We start from the raw sequence: 12,155 nt of genomic DNA, 5'->3' as shown, positions 1-12,155 counted from the left end.
AGTAGTCAAGGTTTAGCTTGAACAGGGTCAGTGAGGAGCACTGCTTCACATACAGTGGGAGCCTATTACACAGGAGTATGAATTATTGTGGGATATATCTGTCTTCCCAGCATGTTCTGTTTATGTCACAGGCTAGGTTGATAACCCTGGAACAAATTATTCTTGTCCCATTTGATTTGCAGATGTCCATCTTTTGCCAAAGATCAGGGTCTGAGATTGGTCTGTAGGGCAAAGATAGGTCAACTTTCAGCAGCCTGCATGATACTGAATACAGTGACAAGTATGTCAGTCTTTCCACGTATGTCATGTTTAGACGTCTAGCAGTCTCCTAGGCACAAACCTGTGTTTTTTCAAACTGCTCCAGGTGTCTGATGAGGTACAGACAAATGACAGCATTGTACTATTTTATTGGTCTGATAAGGGTAGCGTACAGCAGAGGTATGACCACACTGGTCTTGGATGTGATGTCCATATGTATGATGTGCGTAATGCAGCATGTGTGTGGCACCACTATGGGCACATAGTGATAAAAGTGTAGATTGGTATCAACATCTGTTCCCAAGTCTCACAACACTGTGCTTGAGTTTAGGGGGGTGCTATGTATATGATAATTATCAGGGGCACTTCATTGCCAAATGGGAGAATGAGGCATTATATGCTTTAAGGTTGAGTCCATAAGTTTGGCCCCAATAATTTGTGTGTGTCAATCCCTTCTGTAATATATTATCATCACTGGGGGAGTCTATATTACTGCATCCACTTACCACTCATCTGCAATCTTGGTAAACCATAGGCCATCTACCCTTTCTTGCACTTCAGGGAAGTAGTTTGCAAATAATTGAGGGCCCAGCACAGATCCTTGTGGTATTCTAATCGTAAGTGGCTTGTGGTGAAAGTAGAGTCCCCAACTCTGGAAGTGTGTGTTATGTCAGTGAACCAGTGGCCTATCCCTCTACTACTGTATGGCTTAATTCGCACATGGGAGATCCTTATTATGACACATAATGGGGGATAATGAAAAAGGCATTGGATAACTCAACATAGGTGGTATGTCCTTTTATCCCTCATTCAGATCTTTGGGGTCAGTATCCATGAAGTCCACAAGGGTCAGTAAGCAACATCTACCCTTGACAAAACCAAAATGGGTATGGTCAAGCATGTTGGTGGTCATCTCTGTCCCTGTGGATATGGTCCATGCTGATTACTTCATTAGCCTTGTAGATAAGGCTTTTTAGGTGTATAGGTCAATAGTTGTAGTTCTGCATGTTACCAGATTGATGTGCATTGCATACCACACAACATTTGATATTACATTTTGTAGTGTGGCTGATGTATGTTTGGAAAAAAGTAGTGAGACCCCAGATTTGCACTGCTTGGGGTTGCCAACACATGGATGTATTGTAAATATGTGACATATTATTAGATAGGTCCCTCGGTTTATAATGTTTCCACATGCAATTTCATGTCATACACAGGAAATGGACAATAAATGGCAGTAATACAGCATAATAAATACATTTTCATAGCATGGCAAGCAGCAGATTTGCACGACAGTTAGCAAAGTGCATATGCAAGCATGATACACATGTTTGTGTGCAGCTAAGCAGTGTACAAACTTGAGACACATTGCTAAAGTCTGACAGTTAGGATTGAGTGTCTGAAATACACCTGCTATTTAACTGATTCTCTGGCAGCATGTGGTACATTCCTTTTTGGGGGCAGATAGTACTGGATTTGAATACAGCTGTATCTAATATTTTCAACTACTTTTGCATTACTGTTGCTGCACATTGGTGCAGGATGAGCACCATCATGCAATAATGCATTAAAGAAATGAAATGGGGTAGATAGGACAATGGTGAAATGGGGAGCAAGCAGAGGGAAGAACAAAGGAAAGGCAGGGCAGGAATGTGCAGAAGGGATGTAGGAAAGAACCATAGCTATCCATTTCTGTAACAGTGTAAAGTGAATATATGTGCAAAATATTAACTGAATTTGGATTGTCATCTCCAGAGAGAGGGTTAACCCCAATACAATCATGTTGTAAAGCCAATTGGACCAATTGGACCAAATCAAGTGTGTCAAAGACATGTGTGCAAAATGGAGATCTATGAAATGGATGATTCCTTTTTAGTGGGACTGGTGCCCTTTTTTTTTGAGAGAGAGAGAAATGTTGTGGAAGGGATGTAGGTATGTCTGGGTCAGGTAAGTTGGGTAGGTGAAGAAGTAATTGCAGACAGACAAGACAAACAAGACAAGAAACAGGGACAGTGATGGACACAAAAGATTGGGGGACACCATGACTGGGGTGAGTGTGGGGACATCCAGAACTCATGGTCATCAAGCTGGGTGACAGTGAGAATAAAATCTTCACCCACTGGACTGTCATCACTGTCACTTCACTCCACTGAGGGCTGGAGTGTTTGATGTCTCCTCCTCCTACTACTACTGTGCAAAATGAGATAGAACAACCTATCCAGCTGACATAAGCATGCACCAATAGTGCAGCTCACAACCCTACACATCATCCCTGGTATCTCAGTGTGAGTGATAAAATCACCACCTCCACTACTGCTTCAGAAAGGTACCAATGGACCAGCCACTGGGGTAGGATTACCTGAGAGAGCAGGTAATGCATAGGCAGCAGAGGTAGTGCTGCTAAGTTGGCTCCCAAATGTACTGGGCAATGGTGCTGGAGCCAGTGGATGGGAGAAGGTGGATCCTGTGGGGCAGGCCTACCCCACTGTGCTGTGGAGCATTTAGTGATGTGATACACATGGATGACATGGGCATATTTTGATGACATAATAAAATAAAACAAAAAAGAAAAAAAGAAAAAAATTAAAAAGGAGAGATAATGGTCGGGGAAAGAAAAAAGAGATAAGATTAGTACCTTCATATGTGACATAACATGCATTATTATAATTATTTGCCTCTATTATCTTAGCCTTTACTTTTAAGACTACCAATTCCTAACAGCTTTTACTTTTAAGACTAACAGCTCCTAATAGATGCACACTATACTACATTATACTACAGATTGCAGCAATTATTCCTTGACATGTGCATATATTGCACATATGCATGTTCCAGTTACACAGATTACAGTTTACAGAAGGGATGTGTGCCACTGGTATAGAGGTTTTACTTTAAAACTTTCGGTTACACATCTTTGAAGAATTAACAGTATTGTATAGTTGGAAAGTGTGGCATTTAAACCCACAACCTCTGACTAAAGTCTAGTATTGTATTCTGGGTTTGTGCTACAGACTAATGCATGCATACTTGCTTTTAAAATTGAGATATGCATACTCAATCTGATACAACTGTATAAAATACCAAAAAAGCTATCTTTAACTTTTAATGCTATAATAACACTACTCTTCTGCTGCATACATGCCACATGCTTCCTTCATCCTCTCCAATCTAGCCGCATGGGTTTTTACATTGACCTCCTGTTCCATGGCAGCTGTGTAAAAAAAAAACAGAACAGAGAAGAATACCATTATGAATATCAGTCTTGCCTACATTCAGCTTTTAAGTCTTACAAATACTCCCTGTAGTTGAAACTTACACAGTTGTGGGATGTTCGTAGTCCTAAAGTTCTCGATCCAAGCATCAAGGTATCCTCTTCCTCCTCTGTAGGTCATAATAATGATGCTTACATTTGTCAACAGTGAACGGGATACCAGCGGCACTGGATACAACCCGGGCTAAACCATCCCAAGCTTCCAACTTATACTGGGAGCCAGAATAGCCCCTTTGCAGAAGCTTGGCACTGTAGTTCTTAACTAGGAGTCCAATAAAAATCTTGTACTCCTGGACACCCCAACACTGTACCTTAAACCTGACACCTTCTCCACAAATGCCTGCCATGTCTACCACAGATCAAGAGCAATGGAGAGTAATGGTTTCCTGCCAGTTCCAGTTATCATGTTTGCTGGGACTGTGCACACTGTTTCAAAATGTTGCACTCCACTTACCGTTGCTCAAACACGGTGCTTGTCAGTGTGCACCCCCACTTACATTTGTGCGATGGTAAGCAAAGAGCAACAGCAGCAAGTGATGAGGCATTACCTAGTGGTAGTTGCAATTTCAAGGTTATTGGATGTACAGACAGTTGTGTATATGTGTTAGGCAAATGTGAATGCTATGCCAGTCCAGATGTTAGAAGTATACATTACTATGTCAAGTGTTATAAATATGCACGACTATAATAGGAAGTGGAACAACAGTAAAAGTGTATTCAATATACTGTATTCAAAACCAGGACCATGTCTATGGCTGTCCTACACATAGATCTGTTGCCACAAGAAGGTTGCGAAAACACTTGTCTATGTTGTATTTCATTGCTACAAACTGCAATGTCACAACAGTAAAACAAAGGTTGCACACCCTGTACTAGAAGCCAGGACCATCTGTACTCTAGCCCTACACTTACACCTATTACCACAGGATTAGATACATAACATTCCCTGTTTTACTAATCATTCATAAGGTCTCATTGTTAAGCACAGCACCACATAACTTACCAGGTTTGCAAGAAGCCCAGTAATATTAATTGAATGCATCCAGTTTCTATTTTTGGCTGCCTGGGTCCTGTCTGCTTCCTGGGTGGGCCGGTTGTCCAGTTTGTGCACTACTGTCCTTTACACAAACCAAGCCAAACTGACATTCATTTTTCTCCATCTCCAGTGCTTACACTAAGCAGTGCAAAATGCAAACCCTGGCCAATATAAATAAATAAATAAAAAAGAAAGAAAGAAAAGAGTGAGGTAGGTGAAATGAGGAAAAGCAACCTATGACAGACACACTAGAAAATGTTAGTACACATGAGATATTACTACATATGTTTGGATTTGAACTCCCACTTCAGTGCACATTCAGAACACAGGATTGGCACCTTATCCCTCTTTGCCACACAAAAAGATTTGAAACAAAGAACTTAATATGCACACAACCAACTGCAACAGCATCTACACTGATATCAAACCATACCAGTATTATTTGTACATTTATTTTTGGATGTAGTGCACCTAATGATCACACAACCTGTCATGATTATTGCTTGCAAATATACAGCTCTGTCTTACATTTCTGTGTTTGTTGGCCATCCTTCATTTATCTGAGCAGTAATCTGAGAAATGCAGTGTGTAAGCCATGACATTTCTGTGGCCTTAACAAGTGTGGATGTTAAGTGGAAATAATATCATATGCAGTTGCCAACAAAGGAAGGGCAGGTTGGATATTAAGGAACACAACTGGTGACTTGTGTGCTGCTTACTTACATTTCCAGAATTACATCTAACACTTTGTAGATCTAACCTAACAAACCCACTGGAAGTAAAACAGCCTGCATTGGTGTTGTGTTTTCCTTCTCCTAAACACTATCAGTCACAGATGCAATCCATTAAAAACAAACACTGAGGAAGTGTCTGCACTAGATTTACATCTCCTACATGGATCCAATTTTATGGGAGCCAGTGGGTTCCTATTACGTGATCGAAGTTTTGAAACGTCAAACACGACAATATCGAACTTGCCTGTTCAAAGTTTCAAAACTTCGAACACGGAAAAAAAAGCATGCAACAGTAAACTAACTGTTGCAAGCAGGGGGGCAAGCCCCCCTGCAACCCCCATGCCCTGCTCTTTAAATATATCAACTCCAAGATCGTACAACAGTGCAGTAAAGGGAAATATTCCCTTTCCACACTATAGTGCAGTCTCAGAGTTGGTATATTTAAAGAGTGGTGGGTGTGGGAGGTGCAGGGGGGCTTGCCTCCTTCTTGCAACAGTTAGTTTATTGTTGCGTGTTTTATTTTATTTTTTTTTCTGTGTTCGAACTTCTGCAAGTTCGACTATATGGTTTCAACCATATAGGGTTTGAACTTGTTGAAGTTCGATCACATAATAGGAACCCGGAGCCAGCAATTCTAATGAGTTCACACCTCATTTGCATCTTCACCCATGCTAAGAGCCGTGAATCTACACCATAGAAAGGCAAGTGTATAGCTAAGCAAACTGATGGTGAGAATACTTGTTTTTGTTGGGAAGACTGCACATAAGACTATTTTTTTCAGGATATAGCTGTACAGAGAAGTACTGAACTTCAGAAGGTATGCTTCCATTTGGTTAGCTACATACTGCATATGCTGGAATGTATTTAAGAAATATTTGAAGCATATGCTTTAACACTTTTATCTATATGCATTAGTTAAAAGTGTACTGATGGCATGGTCATGTTTACCAAGCCATTTCAGAGGTATACATGATTGTCAGTACATGAAAATGGAATGCTGTGTGATAAATAGGTATAAATGTTTCAGTGACAGTTCCTTTAATAAAACTTTTAGCATTTCAAACATGGTTTGTTAGCAAAATGTGTCATTTTCCTGTTCTTTTTTTGGGGGGGGGGGGATTCATGGGTCACTGTTATGGTACAAACAAGGATAGACTGTTCTTTTGTGGGGGTGTAAATGTGAGTTACTATTATGTCACAAACAAGGATATGTGGCTCTATTAGTGTGATTCAAGGATACGCCACCCATTCCTATTATTACACAATGCACTCCAGATTCAAGGCTTAACTTGTAAATGCAACAGTCCTTAGCATTTCATCCTTGTAGACTCCTTTCCTTTGCTTTATTACAAAAGTTTTTGAATATGCAGGACAAACCAGCATGGAGTCTACACAGATGCTTTATAGTTTGTTGAACAGCTCCACCATGTTGGACTGGTTGATTAGCATGCAATTCAGCTGCTTATGCTGTAATTAGCATACCTCGGTGTTTACCTGGTTTGTGTGGGGGTGTGCGCCTCTACATGACACTTTCTGAATCTAAATCTGTCTGCGGCCATGTGTGCATCACACAGTGACACACACACAGTGAAAACCATGTAGGCTTTATTGAATCCTAAGTTAGGACTTTTTTTTCCTGTTCAAGAGTTCCATTTTCAAATGCTTTTAACAAAAAATGTCAATGTATTTTTAGATGACTAACTTTTAAGGTACTAGTGTGGTCACAGAAATAAAGTTATTTAGATAGAATGTTACTTAAGGAGTAAATATTCTGGACAGCTTTTAACATGTACTTTGGAAATCTGGCAGTTATAACAGAGGATAAAGGCCAGGGTTTTGATTCTATCAGCTGCCATTTGCCTGCTGTGTAATGTTGATCAAGTCAATTAAAAAAACAATGCTCTGGACAACTGGTAAATTGGGTAACGAAATGGACACTTGAACCACTTGAACCACAGGTCTAATAACTCCATAATAATAATAATACTAATAATAATAGATTGTAAGGCTCCATGTTAAGACACTGACTTATTTCTCACTGATGTACAAAAGAACAATCCCAGATGAACAAAACCTAACTTTTTGGTCACACCATCATGGGGAAAGGGGACTTCCTCAGTAGATTGGTAAGTCAACTTTCCTAGGAAAAGCCCAGCAGTTGCACACTAGTGATTGACCATATGAGTGTCAATCACTAATGTTTAATGAACAAGCCTGGCTCCAAGATTGTAATTATTAATAAATTTAAACTCTGTCATATGATGGGCTTAGGTATTTCAACTTGGGAATGATGTGATTTTCTGATAAAGTCTCATTCAGGTCACAGAGATGAAAACGTTTAACCTTTTAAGTAAAACTGGTGTGTTTTTCTCTCTTCACCCAAACATTTTTTATAGTATTTATTCTTGGCATCCTGATCATAGTTCTTATTTTAGGCTGAGCTTAGAAATTTGCCTACCACCTAAATTTCCAAGAGGATATAAAGAAATTCCGTGGTTGGAAGGAATAGGATAGGGTGATAGCTAGGAGGAAAACAAGTTAAATATCACTTAACGAAACTTCATTCAGCAAGGAAAAAAATGAAACAAAATATAAAAATACACACATGTACACATGCACACACAGACACACACAGACACACACACACACACACACACACACACACACACACACACACACACACTTACACACACACAGCTGTCTCACAAAGAAAAATACTGCCTACCTATATCAAACTCAATCAAATTAAAAAAAAGAAAATTAACAAAATTAAATAAATAAATCAAACATGGCAGTCAACTAACCTGCTTGTTAATGGCATTACTGGCAAAATACATCCAATTATAAATATCTACACTAACTTTGATTAAACTATGCCTGAGAGTCATAAAGGGATACTGCAAGCATTAGGTTCTCACATATGTGGAATACCACTGGGGGATGCCCTATCTAATTCAGAGACCACCTAATGCAGTGATTCTACATGCTAATGAGGTGTTCTGGGGGGGCTGCCTATGCTAATTAGAAATGTTTGCAGAAAGGGGGATTATGCAGTTGAGAGAGTTTGTATAATATAGCATGGCTAGCCATGTTTATTAACACAGCAAAAAATGCTTCAATCCCCCATTACTTTCAATAGGAGAGACCATGGTAAACATAAGAGTCAGTAAGTATAGCAGAGATTTAGTAGATGGGGGGTTGTGAGTGTGTGTATATGTGCTATAGCATGTGTGTATTTCTGCAGAGGTATGAGTGGTCTTGAGTGACTGTGTGCACGTGTGTGTATGTGTGTGTGTGAAGGGGGTGAATGACTGAGTGTGTATGCACATGTGATCGCGTGGGAATGATGTCTAGTGGATGTCTGTGGGGAGGGCACTGTCTGTGAGTATGTGTGTATATATGTGAGAGTGTGTGGCTACCATACCTCCCAATGCCCTCATTCAAGGCTTCCAGACAAAGCTGGGAGTGGCAGAACACTAGCTGACACCAGAGACATTTATTAACTATTACTCTAAGTAAACAGAACAACAAGTTTTTCATCATGATGCATTTACTAAACAATAGGAAGTATAAAGTTCTAATGGTTGGCATTATTGGCTGCCCCATGATCCTCAGTGAGATGTACATATGCGGGACAGGGCAAACATAAGAGACAAAATCATGGATGCTCTTGTAAAATGAGGAACAGTTGAGAGGTGTGTATGTGACTGTGGCACTGGGGATGTCTGTGAGTTTCTGTATGAATGACTGCTGTATAAGGAAGAGTGAACAAGGAGAGTGCATATGCCAACATGATGCATGGGCCACCACTGTTAATTACAACTGAAAAGTATTGTTTAGCACTGGTAGTAATTACATTTGATTAAAAGACATGCAAATTAGGCAATAATGACGTCTTCCCCATTGCAGCTAAACATGTCTCTGAATCACATTTCCTGTGTTCTCATAAACTACAAGTTTTGTCTCACTTTCTGTGAGTGCAGAGAACTTTTTACTGGATGCCAGCCTAAGTTAAAAATGCACTCTTCATGTAACAAATGCTAACACAACTCAAAAGACATAAAAATTAAAAATTAAAAAAATAAATAAATAAAATGAACTAATAAACCAAAGAAGCAATGTGCTCTCACACAAAAACTGAAAAAAACAGTTTTTATCATGTCATAAAGTTTTACAAAATCCAAACTTGAAAGCAGTACAATAACTACTTTTTATTAATTTTAATTTTTGCTAAATCTTAATATTGTTATGTGGGACAGACATCCTGATTGATTTTGTTTTACTGGAAAGATACTTTTTTTTCATAATGCACTGTAAGTGCACATCTAATAGGATTAATTTGCTCTAGTCTGTCCTCCCAGATCACAGTTCTATTCACTTAGAATGGAAACAATGAAAAATACTGTTAAGTCTTAGTATGCAAAGTGTCAGTGGCTGGTTTGCAGTGATATTTACACATTTGTTTACTGTATATGTGTTACACAATCTAAAAAAAAAGTGCTTGCAGAAGGATAAAGAAATAACAATGACAGTGTAGCCTTTTTAAAATAGTGGAAGTTTGGGATTTTCAGGCAGAGGATTCATACTGTCTCATTTCCCGAGTTAGTCAGAGTACCACATTTCTTTGCTCGAAGAGTTCAATAAATTAATGCAGCAGCTCATAGTGGTTAACAAATTTCTTTACCTTCAGATTACAAAAGACTTAATAGGTTCTGGACCCCAGTGGAGGGAAGTAATGCAGTATAAATGACAGTGCACTGTAAAAGAAAAATTACATTTGATCCAGAATGACCCCAGTGGGTATGAAATAACAAACAAAATCAACATATACCTTGTTGTTTGTGCTTTCCTCCAGAAGAAATTTTCAAATGTAATTGGCAAATAATGATAATAAATTCCTAAAGAAAGTATCATGAGAGTTTATTCAACCTCAATGTGATACACACTAAGGAAGCTAGCTAAGACAGAAATAGCACAGATGGAAAGAATTTGCTAAGTCATATTTGTTTTACATATAGAATTATGGGCATCATTTTCTAGGGAAGAAAACATGCTAGAGAAGAAATGTTGAGTTTAGGCCATAATTATCCTTTAAAACTTACCTCAGAAGTAAAGTAGAAAGCCAACCATACGCCATCCTATTCATAAAACTTAACTAATAACACCGATGATGTGTGGAATGCCACACTTCTAGCAACACAAATCTTTATATTCCAAAACATTTTCTGAAAAAACAGTTAAAAAGGATAAGTCAAGCAAATGGAAATACGTTGTGAACAATATTGTATTCATTTTAAAATAAAAACATAGAAATGTTATCATAAAGTCTTTACAGTCATATAGTTATGTTAGTGCATTCACGATCTTTACAAAAATACTATAATATATTTTAGAGAATGGACAACCTGTAGACCACATGCTGATTAGAGAACGAGCTTTCTCCAGCAGTGTGCTAACCTACAGATAACACCCACTGAAAACCAAGTAAGCCACTTCACAATAGCATATCAAGCTGTTATGGAGCTCTGACTGAAAACAACTAACAGCTACCATTATTTTACACTCACTAAGCAGCGCTTTGGCTATTTAGCAAGTGGAGAAGAAAAAAGAAAAAAAGAAAATAAAAAAGTATGTGTGTGTCTTTATATGTGTGTGTGAGGGTGTATACAGGTATGAGAATGAGAGAGATTGAGCTGTTATTTTACACTTGCTAAGCAGTGCTTTTGCTGTTTAGCCAGTGTTAAAAAATAAATTAAACAAAAAAAAAGTGTGTCTGTGTGTGTGTGTGTGTGTGTGTGTGTGTGTGTGTGTGTGTGTGTGTGTGTGTGTGTGTGTGTGTGTGTGTGTGTGTGTGTGTGTGTGTGTGTGTGCGTGCTCGTGTGTGTACGAGTGTCTATGTTTCTGTCTGCATGTGTCAGTGAAAGTGTGCATAAAAGCAGAAGAGGCTGTGTGTGTGTGTGTGTGTGTGTGTGTGTGTGTGTGTGTGTGTGTGTGTGTGTGTGTGTGTGTGTGTGTGAGAGAGAGAGAGAGAGTGAAGTGTGAGAGTGATCGAGTGATCCCTGGCAGCAGTAGTAAAGAGGATGCATACATCTCGATCTCTTAGCTCAAGGTATCTGGATAAGCCTAAAATAAACGGTGGACAAAGGCTCAAAATAGGAAAATATTTTAAATGCTGCTGTTACAAAATCACAAAGTTACTTGAATATTAGGATTTGCGTTAGCATGCATTTTCTGAAGCAGAAGTACGTGTGTGTGTGTGTGTGTGTGTGTGTGTGTGTGTGTGTGTGTGTGTGTGTGTGTGTGTGTGTGTGAGAGAGCACAAGTGAGTGAGATTGTTTGCAGCAGCAGCAGTAAAGATGTGTGCATACATCTGGACCTATCAGCTGAAGAAATCTGGATAAAGCCTAAAATAAAGGGGGAACAAAGGCTCAAAAATAGGAACTGATTTTAATTATTGCTCTTATAAAATTATAAACATACTTAAATAAAAGGATTTGCGTTAGCATGAATTTTCTGAAGGAAATAAAAATCTGAAACTCAAATATAGGTTATTATTTAGTAACTTCAGTCTCCAATGACTGGCAGCAAACCAAACGTTTTGGGAATAAGGGACCGAAAAATAAATATCTGAATATTTTTAAAGTGCTATATTTTGGTTGTAAAATGCTTCCTCTAACACCATTAACATATACTGTAGCATTTTTGACACATTAAGCAGATGAACTATTTTGCATGCCCTTCCAGGGGTGTAGAGCCCCTCTCCCTGCAGCATCAGACCTCAGAATACCCCTCGACAGGGGTTATTTCCAAATAACACACACCATGTTGGGCATTATTTCTTGCATAATGCACACAA

The sequence above is a fragment of the Protopterus annectens genome, chromosome 8.part0 (genome assembly GCF_019279795.1).
Source record: "Protopterus annectens isolate FY-2018-M chromosome 8.part0, PAN1.0, whole genome shotgun sequence".
NCBI lineage: Eukaryota > Metazoa > Chordata > Ceratodontiformes > Protopteridae > Protopterus > Protopterus annectens.
The sequence above is the reverse complement of the archived record's forward strand: the minus strand, read 5'-3'. Positions refer to the sequence as shown.